A 14081-nucleotide genomic window follows, 5' to 3' on the forward strand; every position below is an offset into this window, starting at 1 on the left:
AAATGAGTCCTCTTCCACGGGGTTTCCCATCTCTATGTTCAGTGGATGGAGATGGCAGCAGTGGGGAAGACCTCTCTCTTTAAATGCCCATCTCCAGATCCTGTTAACACTGGAGGGGAGAGGGGTCCTGGACGTTGCCAGATGGAGGGTGTCGAGGTACCCTGGGTCCATGCCTGAACGACCTCATTGAGGTCCTGAGCTCTGTGGGGAATTTCTGGGTGACTGTTGGCTGCTAGAGCAGAGTGAGTGTTCCTGGAAACGGTGTCCTCCAGGTCCTAGGATGTGGGACTCCAGAAGACATCTCAGACGCCCAAGCACATCTCTGTGTTCTCAGGGGCTGTTGGAGAAAGAGGACTATGAGAGGGCTGCCAGTGCAAAATAAAACCTCAGCAACTATCCATTGCTGCTGGGTGCTCACAGGCCGTGCTTTGCAAACGTTTTCTCTTGAGACGTGTTGCATATTTCATTAGTTAGCAACAAGAATATAGAATAATCAAAACCACGTGCTCCACGAAACAATCTGATAAGTAGTACTTATCTCTTACTCATTTACGGGAGTTCAGAAAAATGTTCAATCATGATGAAACAAGAGAAATTGATTCTGCTTTCTATAAATGAACTAGAGCACTAGGATACATTTGCTCCACTCACCTATAGCTAGAGGGGGATGGAAAGCCTGAACACAGGTCAGAAAAGGGGATTTTTCTCCAGCGTGAACCTTTACAAACCAAAGGAATCATGTGGATGTTGACCTAGGTTATTACTAATAATTTGAGGAGAAACTGATTAATAAAGTACTTGATAAACGTCTTTTGTTCCATCTTCCCAATTACTCTACAAAGAAAATGAATACATAAAAATCTCCTTTAATTTGGGGAAAATTTATATTACTATTTTCCTAGTTTAATTAAAACAAAAAAGTGACCAGCAGTACGATTCCAAAAAAATCTCCCAAAGGGCTGGGGAGGGGGGAAGGCACCCATTTTAAGAAAGAAAAACTATTATCAAATCTGTAAAAATAAAACCTAAGCTGTATCCAGAAACAGTATTTCCATTTATATTTTTTGTTACTGAAAACTTTGTTTTTAAGAAGTTTTCATTTTTTTATATTGAAATACCCCTTCCAAAATATGTGTAGCTGGCAGTCACTTATTGCGTTCTATTGGACTTCTACCATAAACAACAATAGTAACGTTTGTTCAGTTTACCTCAGTTTACCTCACTGGGTAGATGTCGCAAGCTGTTTTCTTTAGGACACAGGTGCCAGAGCTGTGGCTTAAATGTACCAGATAGCAGAAGTGGTAAAATACAATACACATTTTATACACCACCAAATTTCAGTCTCTTCCAGGAAATGCCAACATAAAGCTAACAGGCTGGCAGAGGACAACATTCTAGAGCCGTTCAGAACCCTGTCCCCAAAACAATTGAGGGGGCTCAATAAACATGTTGATTTTCTTTGTGCAGAAGCTCAGATGATACCAGATGGTAAACATTTGGAAGTGTCTTTCCTGTTTGGTTAGGTGAAACAATTATTGCTAAGTTGTTTTATTTTCTATAAATAGTGGTGGGCCAACCTAAGGAATTATTATATTTACTAAAAAGGGTAGTGACTAGGCTTATAAGGATAGCAAGGTCAGGATCCAATCTTCAAAAAGTAAAAAAAATCAATCATCCATCCATCCATCCATCCATTGATAGGTATTTCGGCCGAATATCAAAGTAATGTTTTTGACTACTTGGGGGCCTGGATAAATAGCAGTTTCCTATGGTTCAAAATTTAAAAAGGTAAAATATTTTGTTTATCTAGCCCTTTATGTTGGATAGTTCTCCTTTCCAAAGTCTGCAAGGAGTCTTCGAAGGCTAAGTGCCCCCATTAGTACCTTTGTTTTTGTTTCAATTTTGTTGCGAGTCTAGGCTAGCATTTTCACTTGCATATTATGTTCAAATTATTTTATAGGTGAGTGAGTTCCACTTGCTTGATTGCACTTAAGTTTCAGAGGATAGACAGCTCTTGTGAGAAAAAAAAGTGTTCTCATCCCCAGATACAAACATGATTTAAAAGGGATGCCCGGGTGGCTCAGTCGGTTAAGTGCCTGCGTCCTGGATCAAGTCCCACATGGGGCTCCCTGTTCCACAGGGAGTCTGCTTCTCCCTCTCTTTCTGCCCTTCCCCGCTGCTCATGCTCTTTCTCCATCTCTCTCAAATTAATGCATAAAATATTAAAAAGAAAGAAAGAAAGGAAAAGAATGAAAACATTACAAACATTTAAAAATCGTTTGCCGTGTAAGTGTAGTGGTCTATTTGCTGCACCCTCTGTGTACACGTATCTCTATCGTATGTTGTGTTTTATAACAGTGGTACAGTTTTATGTGAATAAATCTGGATTTACAATTTACTTTTCCCCTTTTGACTGAATTTGGGACTGAGAGTTTAGGGTATTCTTTGGTTTGGGCTTTGTTTTGCTTTGTGTTTTTCCCCCAAGGGATCCATTTGTATCTAACATCTTATGATTGGCTAATGTATATCCTTTCCCAAAAATGTTTCCACTTCTTAATTCTAAATGTTGTCATGGGGTCACCTGGGTAGCTCAGTCAGTTAAGCATCCACCTTTTGGTTTTGGCTAGGTCATGATCTCATGGATTGTGAGATCTAGGCGGCCTAGGTCAGGCTCCCCACTAGGGAGTCTGCTTGAAGATTCTCTTCCTCTGCCCCTCCCCGGAAAACTGAGTGCAGGCACGCGTGCGCACATCGTGTGCACCCTCTCGCTCAAATAATCTTTTTTTAAAAAGAATGTTATGTGGGGCGCCTGGATGGCTCAGTGGGTTAAAGCCTCTGCCTTCAGCTCAGGTCATGATCCCAGGGTTCCTGGGATCAAGCCCCACATCGGGCTCTCTGCTCAGCAGGGAGCCTGCTTCCTCCTCTCTCTCTGCCTGCCTCTCTGCCTACTTGTGATCTTTGTCTGTCAAATAAATAAAATCTTTAAAAAAAATGTTATGTACACTGCAAATTTATGTACATTGCAAATTTCTTGCAATCCATTATTTGTCGTCTTAGTTTGATTATGATATCCTTTACTATGAAGAAGATTTTAGTCTCATAGTAAAAAGATTTTTATCTTTTCCTTCATGACTTCTGGGTTCTATACTTATCACATTTTCTTCTAGTACCTTTGAAGGCTTTTTTTCTTCTAATATTTACCAATCTGTAATATATTTATCCATGGTGTGTGAGGTGGAAAAATGTTTATGCATGACAATAAATGTCACGACTTTTACATTTATTGACATTTACATTTTTTCCCCATTAAAGCAGAATGCATTAACATTGAATATTAAGTTTCCTTACATACAGGGGTCACTTTCTAGACATAGTCTATTGACACATTTGTCTCTTCCATGCCAGTGTCACCTTGTTTATATTAATGTGCTATTACACTATATTTTGATAACTTACAGGAACAATTTTGTCTGATTTTTCTTCTTTTGTAAAATCACTTTGGGTCTTACATACATTTACTCTTTCACATGCACTTCAGATCAGCTCATCAGAATGAATTTAAAGATTAAACAAGAATGTTTCCATGGGGTGTATGCATTAACTATAACTTCACTGATGGTTCTTGATAGAAGAAATTTTTTTTTAAGCTACATAAATGTCCTTGTATTCCTAGCTTCTTTTTTTTTTTTAAAGCTTAGAGTCATCCCCGACTCCTGTCTTTCTTTCTTTTTTTTTTAAATAAAGATTTTATTTATTTATTTGACCCCCAGAAATCGCAAGTAGGCAGAGAGGCAGGCAGTGAGAGAGGAAGAGAAGCAGGCTCCCCGCTGAGCAGAGAGCCCTGTGCAGGGCTCGATCCCAGGACCCTGGGATCATAACCTGAGCTGAAGGCAGAAGCTTAACCTACTGAGCCACCCAGGCGCCCCATATTCCTGGCTTCTTAAAAGAGTTTATTTACTCAGTTTAATCAGATGTTGAATTTTATCAAGTGAGTTTTAAGGATCTATACAGAATGACCATGTGTACTTTGTTTGTTATTAATATAATGAGTTATGGTAATAGATTTCCACAACAGTTAATCTTTGTTCTTCCTGGATGACTATAAATTTTTCTCCGACTCAGAAAAGTTAGAAATGTACAGTGCATTATCTGTGTGCTCTAAAAGTAGGTATAAAACTCTGATTACAATTTTACTCAATCTCATTAATTCCTATGTATCCATTATAGATTTTCTTTTCTTTTCTTTTTTTTGAGGCTGTTCTGCCTCAATATTTTGTGAATACTTTTGCTGGAATGCATGTGGCCACCTTTAAGACAGATCAGAAATGATTAAAATGATGAATAAAAGGAAATTTATTTTTAAATAATTGGATGTAACTATGCTTATTCAAAGGGGTTAGGGTGTCATTTTCTGGGTTTTCCAGAAAATCAATCTTTTCCTACTAATTGTAGACTTTCCTCTATTTATTTAAATTACCAGAATTACTATGTTCAGTCTGGATCCCTTTAATTTGCTCATAATTGAGCTTGTGTGGGTGTTGAGTTGGAAGCTCTCAGGAGCTGAATAACACAGCTGCCTCTTTGGCCTTTGGCATAGGGTTTTCCCCCAAAGAGCTGCCCTTTTGGCAGTATGCCAGAGAGTTACATTCAAAGACTTTTTGATGAGACATAAACATCTTTAATTTCCAAGCCTGGTGTTTTATGACCTCATTAATACTACTTAAGAATTAATCTGAATTATTCAAGGGACAGTGCTTCAGTATTTTGGCCCATCCCCTGACCGGATCTATAGGCCCATTGAAAGTTCAGCTTAAAATACTGTTTCCCACACAGTTTTTTTGTTTTTTGTTTTTTGAGTTTTTACTGTTGTTCCAGATTGGCCTTCTCCCATTTCATAAGGGTGTTCTGTAACGCAGAGAGGACTGAGGTCGGGGCAGATGGAAGCTGCTGGCCAGCTGTCCTGCCTCTGTTCAATGAGAGGAAATGAGCTTCAAGTGATGCATGAGACATTCAGACAAAGTTTAGGAAGTTCTCTGACAATGAAGATTGTTAACATTCCATGTCCCGTAGTCTCTTAAAACAGTACATGTGTCTTGGATGACTCTAAAATCTCTAATTCTATAATTGTGTTTTTTCTGTTAGTTGCTTGTTCTAATTTTTTTTTTTTAAGATAGAACATGTTTGTAGATGCCTGCAGTTGAAGGAAATTATAAATAAACTGATTTCTTACATCAACAGAGATAAATAAATATTTGGGTCATGTTTTGAATATAACCCTTTCATACATGTCAGACATTCCTCTCAGAGAAGTTAGGTATCTCTAGTATTAGATCAAAAATGGACCTGCAAAAAGTTAACTAACTGCTCCACTATTCTAATACATTTTTCTTAAAATTATTTTGTGGGCATGCATCTGCAAGTGTCCACGGGGATTTAGAACAGTCTCTGTTCCCCCCTCCCTCGCAAGGCTAGCTGCCTGGCCTGCATCCGTAGGTGCCCAGAGGTGGGGTGGTGCGTCAAGACTCCCCAAAGCCTCATCACCCCAAATCCTTGGGCCTTTATGATGTGATACCCACTCCCACACAAAAACAATTTTTGTGGGGTACTTCTTATGCATTCTTTGCAATAGGATAAAAATCCTGAACACTAAATACATAGAATGTCTATAAAACTGTCTAGATAATTTTGATGCTAGTTTATCAGTTAATATTTATTACATGTGCCACATAATATGTTAATATATATCTTAATATAAATCTGTATGTCTATCCATGGATCATCTTCCTTGTCCATCGATAAGTCACACCTCTGACGTGAGAGCTGAATGAAGTCCTGTTGTGTAAGATATAACTTACTCCTTAGGGGGGGAAAAAAACTGGTTGGGAAAGAAGAATTAATGGTAACACTAACAGAAAGTGTTTATTAACTATCTCTAGAAGACAAGGAAGAGTACAAGGACATAGGTGTATGCCCTATGCTTTAGGAAGTCAAAATTAAGGAATCGCAGATAATGTTTCTCATCCATTAAACAAATGTTTTTGGAGTATTGTGTATGTTGGACATACACAATAAGGATGAAATCTTGACGCTTGCAATGAAGTGGATGGAACTAGAGGGTATTATGCTGAGCGAAATAAGTCAATCAGAGAAAGACAAATACCATATGATTTCACTCATGTGGAATTTAAGAAACAAAACAGATGAACATAGCAGAAGGGAAGGAAAAATAAAATAAGCCAAAAAACGGAGAAGGAGACAAATTATAAGAGACTGTTAATCAGAGGAAACAAATTGGAGGTTGCTGGGGGAGAGCTGGGTTGGGGGATGGGGTAACTGGGTGATGGACATCAGGGAGGGTACATGAGGTGATGAGCACGGGAAATGACATGCAACTGATGAATCACTATACCTCTGAAACTAATAATACATTATATGTTAAATAGAATTTGAATTAAAAATTAAAAAAATAAAAATAAAACCAACACACACCATTGAGGCTTCAGCAGAAAATGAGGGAAAATGGTGTTTGCTAAATGTACCTAGATTGAAAGTCTAACAGGAAAAGAAAACCCAGGAGTTCAGGAAAGATTCCCAAAAGGAAACTCTGACATCATGAGGATAACTTATCTCCAAGAGGAACAAAGAGAGGGGCCTCTGAAGAGACCAGTGCGGCTGCTTCAAGATCTTACGGATAACCTTCGCTCTGGAGACGAGAGGAAGAGAAAAGCAAATGGTTAAAAAGAAAAAAGAAAACGAGAGAGAGGAGCAGTCATCTACAAGGATAAATGCAGGAAGAGCTGAACAGCTGCTTGAGGCTCGAAAACCTGTAAGAGTTAGGCAGCCAGGCTATTTTTAGAGCACGTAAAAGAAAGTGTGCGAGGGGCCCATTGTTTAGAGCACCTAACAGCTGTCAGGTGGAAGGCAGAGCCACCCGGTTCCCGTGTTAATTTTATCACAAGAGAGTGATGTTCAGATGGGAAAAGCATGGCTGCTGGCGAATGGACGGAGGCCGTTTCTATTCCTGCCCCCCAAAAGGATCGTGCTTCTAGAACAACTGTCCCTGATCATGAGAAATTAGGAAGAGTAGGCCTCACACTGGAGAACAGGAAGCAAATTACCAATTTTCCCCAAGATGATGAATTCCAGAAACAACTGGTGAAATTACGGATCTCAACACCCATCCACAGAGAATTTCTATGTTTGTGAAATGAAAAGAAAAAAGAAAAAAAAAAAAAAAAGCAACCTCCACGTGAGGGATCTCGGAGACAACTGAAGTCTCCTTTTTGATTGCGTTTCTAGACTTAATTCAGGGCAATGTTATAGTTTACTTTGATCTTTCCAACAGTATGTCAATTTTTGATTAAAACTTATAGGCCAAATTATACAGGAAAGTGGGGGAAAGCATTAGAATGCCCTTTCCCAAAATGTACTAATTAAGGCTCATTGTCATCCTACAAGGAGTGAAATAACATATGGGACTTTGTACTGAGAGTTTCTCCTTGCGTCCTGAGCAGAATTTGATGAAGAGTGGAGGTGTGTGGCTTAGGTGAAGGTACCGAAGGCATACCTGCCAAAGTTTCAGTGGCTGCTACCTCAGAGAATTGGGTGCTGTGTTAGACTGGCAGAATTAGCATTCAGGTGATTTCTCCAGAACTGAAAAAGATGGAATTTAACAAAGAATGACTCCCCCATCTACCGGGCGTTTTTTGGCCGTTCACATTTGTTGGCCATGTCACCCCAGGACATGTGCTGGGTAAAGAAGACCAATGTTCCTCTCCTGCAGTGTTTTCATTCACATTGGGTAAGTAGAGATAGAGTTTTACCCAAGTACAAAAATCATAAACTTTCAGATAGAGCTGAAGTCAAATCCAGATAGAGATGAAGACTGGGGAGAGGTGAGGCTATTTTACACAGGGTGGGAAGCAATGGTGATGTCCTGAAGTCAGAGTCAAAGAAGTCAATTGTCCAAGTATAGGATTTAGGAGACCTTCTATAATAATGGTGAGTGAGGATGCCCTGCCTTTTTTTTTTTTTTCAGATTTAAAGATATATTTATTTATTTATCAGAGAGAGAGAGAGAGAGAGAGAGAGAGAGAACACAAGAGGCAGAGAGGCAGGCAGAGGCCAAGGGAGAAACAGGCTCCCTGCTGAACAAGGAGCCTGATGCGGGCCCCGATCCCAGGACCCTGGGATCGTGACTTGAGCTGAAGGTGTCCTGAGGATGCTCTGCTTTTTAGCGGCTTGCCCGAAATGGCCAACCCCAAAGATAGTTCTGTGTCAGCGTGGAAGAAAAATGAGTTTCATTGGACTGTGAGCTCATCATGACATATCTATAGCACTGTATTTAATTCTGCGTACAATATTTTAATAGAGACAAAAAAACAGGGTAGAATGCATCTAGATGACAGGCCTGGAAATCCTGTCTGATAAAAAAAAGTTGAAAGAAAAATATTTTGCCTGGAAGAGAGAGATATAGTTCGGGAAGCCTCAGAGAGCCCTCCCCAGATATTTTCATGGCGACTACCGAAACACTCAAATCCAGGGGCGTGTGGGTGTCTCAGTCGGTTAAGCATCTGCCTTTGGCTCAGGTCATGATCTCAGGGTGCTGGGATCGTTCCCCAAGTCAGGCTCCCTGCTTAGCAGGGAGTCTGCTGGTCTATCTCCCTCTGTGCCTTCCCCCACTCTTGCGCACACACTCTCTCTCTTTTTCTCTCTCAAATAAGTAAAATCTTTTTTGAAAAGAAAAATTCAAATCTGTTTAAAATTGAATCTGCTCCCCAAGTACATCAGGTGATGATAGCCACACCAGAAGATACACCACATTTACAAGCTTTGAAATCTATGAAGATGATGATGGAAACCGAATCCTGGTTTGTGGATTGTTTAGTATGCAAGGAAAAAGTAGAAATATAAGCTCAAAATTCACCAGAATTTCGGGAAAAGAACCATAGTTTATTTTTCAGTGCTGGATAAAGGATATAAGCTCTTTTCATTTTTCCTTAGTGCATCTTAATATGCTCATGTAGCTAACTGCACAGGTTTATAAGCAAAGTGGGTGGCTAGATGAACCCAAGTTGAGTGAATCTGCAGAATTTATCAAGACGCAGGCTGAATTCTAAGTGATGTAGCTGGTGAGAGAGGAACAAATCAGGAAACCTTCGAATAACTGACTTTATGTACAGTTGACAGCACCGCCATGCAAAGCCGGCCTCTTTCACAACATCAAGAAAATCAACATTTGGGCCAACTAAAACTTAACCTATAATTAAATTTGAGATAATTGCCACATTTAAGAATGAAAATGTATCGAAGACTAGTATTAATATCAACTGAATCACAGAGACATAGATCACTTCTCTCTCTCTGTAGTATAACTAAATCATGATCTTAGATACAGCAGAATAAGGCAGATTCCACGTAAAATTAATTAGAATAACCATTTGGGTTGGAAGCAAAGGCATAAAAATTCTCTATGTGAAAACCATGCTTCTCTTCTTCTAAGTCTGTGTACGTGCCTTCTTCCTGCTTTATTTCTTTATAGTCCCTACAAAAATGTATTTTTAAACAGTATACTCAAGAATCATTTGACTTTGTGTTCTTTATTATGGTTAATGGGAAAACAATGCCTTTTGTGTAGCAGGTGCTCTTGTATACTATGAGAACACCTTGTTTTATCGCGCTTTGCCTACACTGCGTTTATTACAAACTGAAGGTTTTTGGCCACCCTGAGTTGAGCATGTCCATCAGCACCATTTTACCAACAGCATTTGCTCCCTTCATGTCTCTGTGTCACATTTTGGTCATTCTTGCAATATTTTAAGCTTTGGTTTTTTGGGTTTCTTTTTAATGTTTGTTTGTTTTTTTTTTATGTTTTTATGTTTGTTATATCTGTGACCAGTGATTACAATTTGCTGAAAGCTCAAATGATGAGTAGCATTTTATGGCAATGAAGTATTTTTTAATTAAGGGATGTTCGTTGTTTTTTTTAGACATGATGCTATCACACATTTAATCGACTCTACTGTAAATATGACTTTTGGGGCACTGGGAAGCAAAAACATTCTTTTAACTTGCTTTATCGCAATACTCGCTTTATTAGGGTGGTCTGGAACTGAGCAGCACTCTCTCTGAGGTAGGCCTGTTCTTGATGTGTTTTAGACTTGTCTGAAAGTTGTGTGTGGCACATTCCAGGCCCCCACTCTCACACACTCTCCAACGAGCAAGTGCTCACCAGTGCCTTGAACACAGGTGCTGAACAAATTGCTGAACGAATGACTAAGAGCCCAACTCTCTCGTAGGCCCCCAGCCAGAAAAAAAGAATTTTCAAAGCAAGGAGTGTCTTTCTTCATGTAAAGATACTTAACCTGCTACTTACTAATGGTATCAGTCACAGAGAGGGTAATGTTAGTGGTAGCTTTACAAGTGAGACTATACATCTCCTAACGGGCTTTTCTTGTCGTTAGTGATTGACTTGACCTGTTGATGTAGGTAAATTCTCCTCAGGTAACCATTGTGAAAATCTGGGGGAAAGGTGGCCGGACTATGGATTTCGTGTGTAGACCCTAATTCACTCACTGGGTCACAAATGGTCTCAACTGTTGCAGTGTGGCTTTACACCCACTCTCATCTTAAACAGGGGCATTGCTTGGTGGAATAAGAAGATAATTGAAAAAAACTCAGTGTCTGGAAGAGGAACCCAAAGCTCTATTTTCCCATAAGAGATATCAAGAAAACTGCAAAGTTTAGACATGCTTGTAATTGAAACTTAACTAATGATATTACACCAATAACCCATGCAGATCTTAAAAAAAAAATTTAAAATAATCCATGCAGATCTTTATTAAATTAGCCTCTGTCCTATTTAGAGCATTAGTTGTGCTTTGATGAGAAATCTTGATCAATGGAGAAACTGTCTTGTCCTTGAGAAGTGAAATTTTCCAGGCCCCTCTTTAAACTCACATTATTCCATAAAGTGCTTTCTTCTTTATATTTTACACCTCAGGTGAGCCTCCGCATCTCAGACACGTGCAAGCATTTTGAACAAAGCCAAATATGAACTTTTTTCTCACTTGCCTTTGTTTTCTAAACCATTGTTCATATTTAAATGAAATTCTGCATTCCTTTTTAAAAACTTTTGTACTAATATAAGAACATCTTCATAAAAATATGAAGTGAACAATACTATTCATGGAATGGAACAAAACACTTAAATTTTCCTTACAAATATGAACCAAATCCATTTTAGTTGTTTTTTTTTTTTTTTTTTTTTCCATTTTAGTTGTTTTAAAGTGAGAGTTTCATTAGTTGAAAATACTGTATAAAATATACAATTAAATATAATGTAACAACATATTACATGAAATATATAACTATATGTTAGATGAGATTTGGCAGTTTCTTAATTATCTCTTGTGAATGGTATTCAAAATGATAAATATGTGTTATTGGCAACACTTTCTGTAGAGATTAAAATTACAGTAGGCAGGTATAATATCTCATTTTTAGGTACAGTTGCAGTTCTTAAAAAGCAAAACATTTTGACTCTTGTGTATTTTTATTCTCATATATACATATTCATATTTTTATATTCCAAGTTTTCCCAAAAGTCATGGTACTGAACATGTGCTTTTAAATTTATGGATTTTTAGAACAGTCTAGTTTGAATAATCTTTTCCTTTTAAATATTTTATTTATTTATTTATCTGAGAGAGAGAGAGTGCATGAGCAGTGGAGAGAGAGAGAAGCAGGCTTCTTGCTGAGCGAGGAGTCGGATGCAGGGCTGATCCCAGGATCCTGGGATCAAGACTGAGCTGAAGGCAGAATCTTAACTGACTGAGCAACCCAGGTGTCCCTCGCTTGAATATTATTCTCTATGTCTTTGCTTCTACAATAGTTTTTAATTGTAAATTTTTTTTCAATAAATGCAGTTGATACATCTTCCTAATATATTATTTGGCCATAAACACCATTTCTAATTCTTTGCTCTTAGAAATAGCAATGAATTGAGCCTGAAAGTACATAAACTTTTGTAAACAATCATGATTATTTTCTCATTATAAATTTCTATAAGTATAATTTCTTGCCCAAATATTATATAAAGATTTGAGACTTTTGATGTCTATGACCACTTGCCCTCCAGAAAAACAATTTTGTTCTTATCAGCAGCATATGAAAGAATCTGGGAGCCATTTTTTAAAATACTTTCACCAATTTTATAGGCTTAAAAGGGGCATTTTAATTTTACATTTGAAATTACTTCTGTGGCTAAACATTTTTCACATATTTTTTGACTGTGTATTTTCTATTGTGAACCATCTGAGCATTTCCTCTGTGAGGCCAAAATTTCTAAATTAAATATCACTTTTTGAAAGTAAAATGTTATTCTACATTAAAGGTCAAATCTCAGCTCTTGCTCATAGGGGAAAATAGATATTTTGCTTTTAATTTCCTAAAGCTAAATATGTTACCCACTCCAAAGTACATATTAATTAATACATCTGTGAATTTCATTAAATGGTTAGAAAAATGTCTAGCTAAACATGAATCAGAGGCAAAGCCAGAGCTCAGACTTACTTATAAAAACTGCTTAATCCAGGATAAGTCAATCTTTTAATATAAATATATAATATACAGATATTATATATATTTTTATATATGTTTATATTTATATGTTATTACTTATTTATGCATATAAGTGTAAATATTTTAGACATATTTTTTACCTCTTCATTGGAACACTAAAGCTATTATACTTATATACAGTAGTTCTGGCTGATTTAGAATTTAATAGTATAAAGCCTAGCATCACCAGAAAAATCTACTCTATTTTTTGTAAGACTAAAAAGTTGTTAAACACTTGGAAAAATAAATTCAGTCTCGTGAAATTCATCCATCAATCTTTTCCTTCCTTCCTTCCTTCATTAAATATTTAATAAGTGCTTTCTTTGTGCCAGGTAATGTTCTAAATAATGGAAACATATCAGAGATGACAGTAATATGTTATTTCTATAGGTTATGTCTAGTGGAAATAGTCTTACAAACAAGGTTTGAAAGATCGGGAATGTATATGGTAATAATAAAACAAGTGAATAAAGATACAGGAAAGGAAATAAAATACCTAGAAATAAACTTCACTAAGACATGAAAGACCTATACTGTGAAATCTGTAAGACATGGATGAAAGAAAGATGACACAAATGGAAAGATATACCATGCTCATGGATTAGAAAAATTAGTATTGTTAAAATGCCTACACTACCCAAAGCAATCCACAGATTCAGTGTATTCAGTGTAATCCTTATCAAAATTCCAACTGCATTTTTCACAGAACTAGAGCAAATAATCCTTAAGTTTGTATGGAAGTTCCCAAGGAGCCCAAGCAGTCTTGAGGAAAAAAGAACAAAACTGGCAATATCACAATCCCAGGTTTCAAAATGATACTACAAAGCTGTAGTTATCAAAACAGTATGGCTCTGGCACAAAAAGACACATAGATCAATGAAATAGGATGGAGATCCCAGAAATAAGCGTGAGCTTCCATAGACAATTAATTTAAGACAAAGGAGGAGAGAACACACAACGGGAAACGATAGTCTCTTCAATAAATGGTGCTGGGAAAACTGGACCACTTACACCATATACAAAAATAAACTCAAAATTGATCAATGACCTAAATGTGAGACCTGAAACTATAAAACTCCGAAGTGAAAACATAGACACTGATCTCTTGGGCATCAGCCTTAGCGACATATTTATGGTTGTTTCTCCTCAGGCAAGGAAAACAAAAGAAAAAATAAACTAAATAAACTATTGGGAGTGCACCAAAGTAAAAAAGTTTTGCACAGCAAAGTAAATCATCAATAAAACAGAAAGGCAAACTCCTGAAAGGAGAAGATATTTGTAAATGGCATAGCTGATAAGAGGCTAATCTCTAAAATGCATAAAGAATTTATACAACTCAATATCCCCCCCTCAAAAAAACAAACAAACAAAAAAAAACAATTAAAGAATGGACAGAGGAACTGAATAGTCATTTTCCCAAAGACGACTCAAAGGTGGCCAACAGATACATGAAAGGATGC

The 14081-nt window shown here is 37.4% G+C and overlaps 1 protein-coding gene across 4 annotated transcripts in view; it reads left to right on the forward strand.

Annotated features, from left to right (window-relative positions):
- The window catches only part of PARD3B (par-3 family cell polarity regulator beta), a 1046926-nt gene that overhangs the window by 633975 nt on the left and 398870 nt on the right, over positions 1 to 14081 (forward strand). The gene's annotated exons all lie outside the window — the stretch shown is intronic.

This window comes from Mustela erminea, chromosome 8, assembly GCF_009829155.1.
Source record: "Mustela erminea isolate mMusErm1 chromosome 8, mMusErm1.Pri, whole genome shotgun sequence".
In the NCBI taxonomy this organism is placed as follows: domain Eukaryota; kingdom Metazoa; phylum Chordata; class Mammalia; order Carnivora; family Mustelidae; genus Mustela; species Mustela erminea.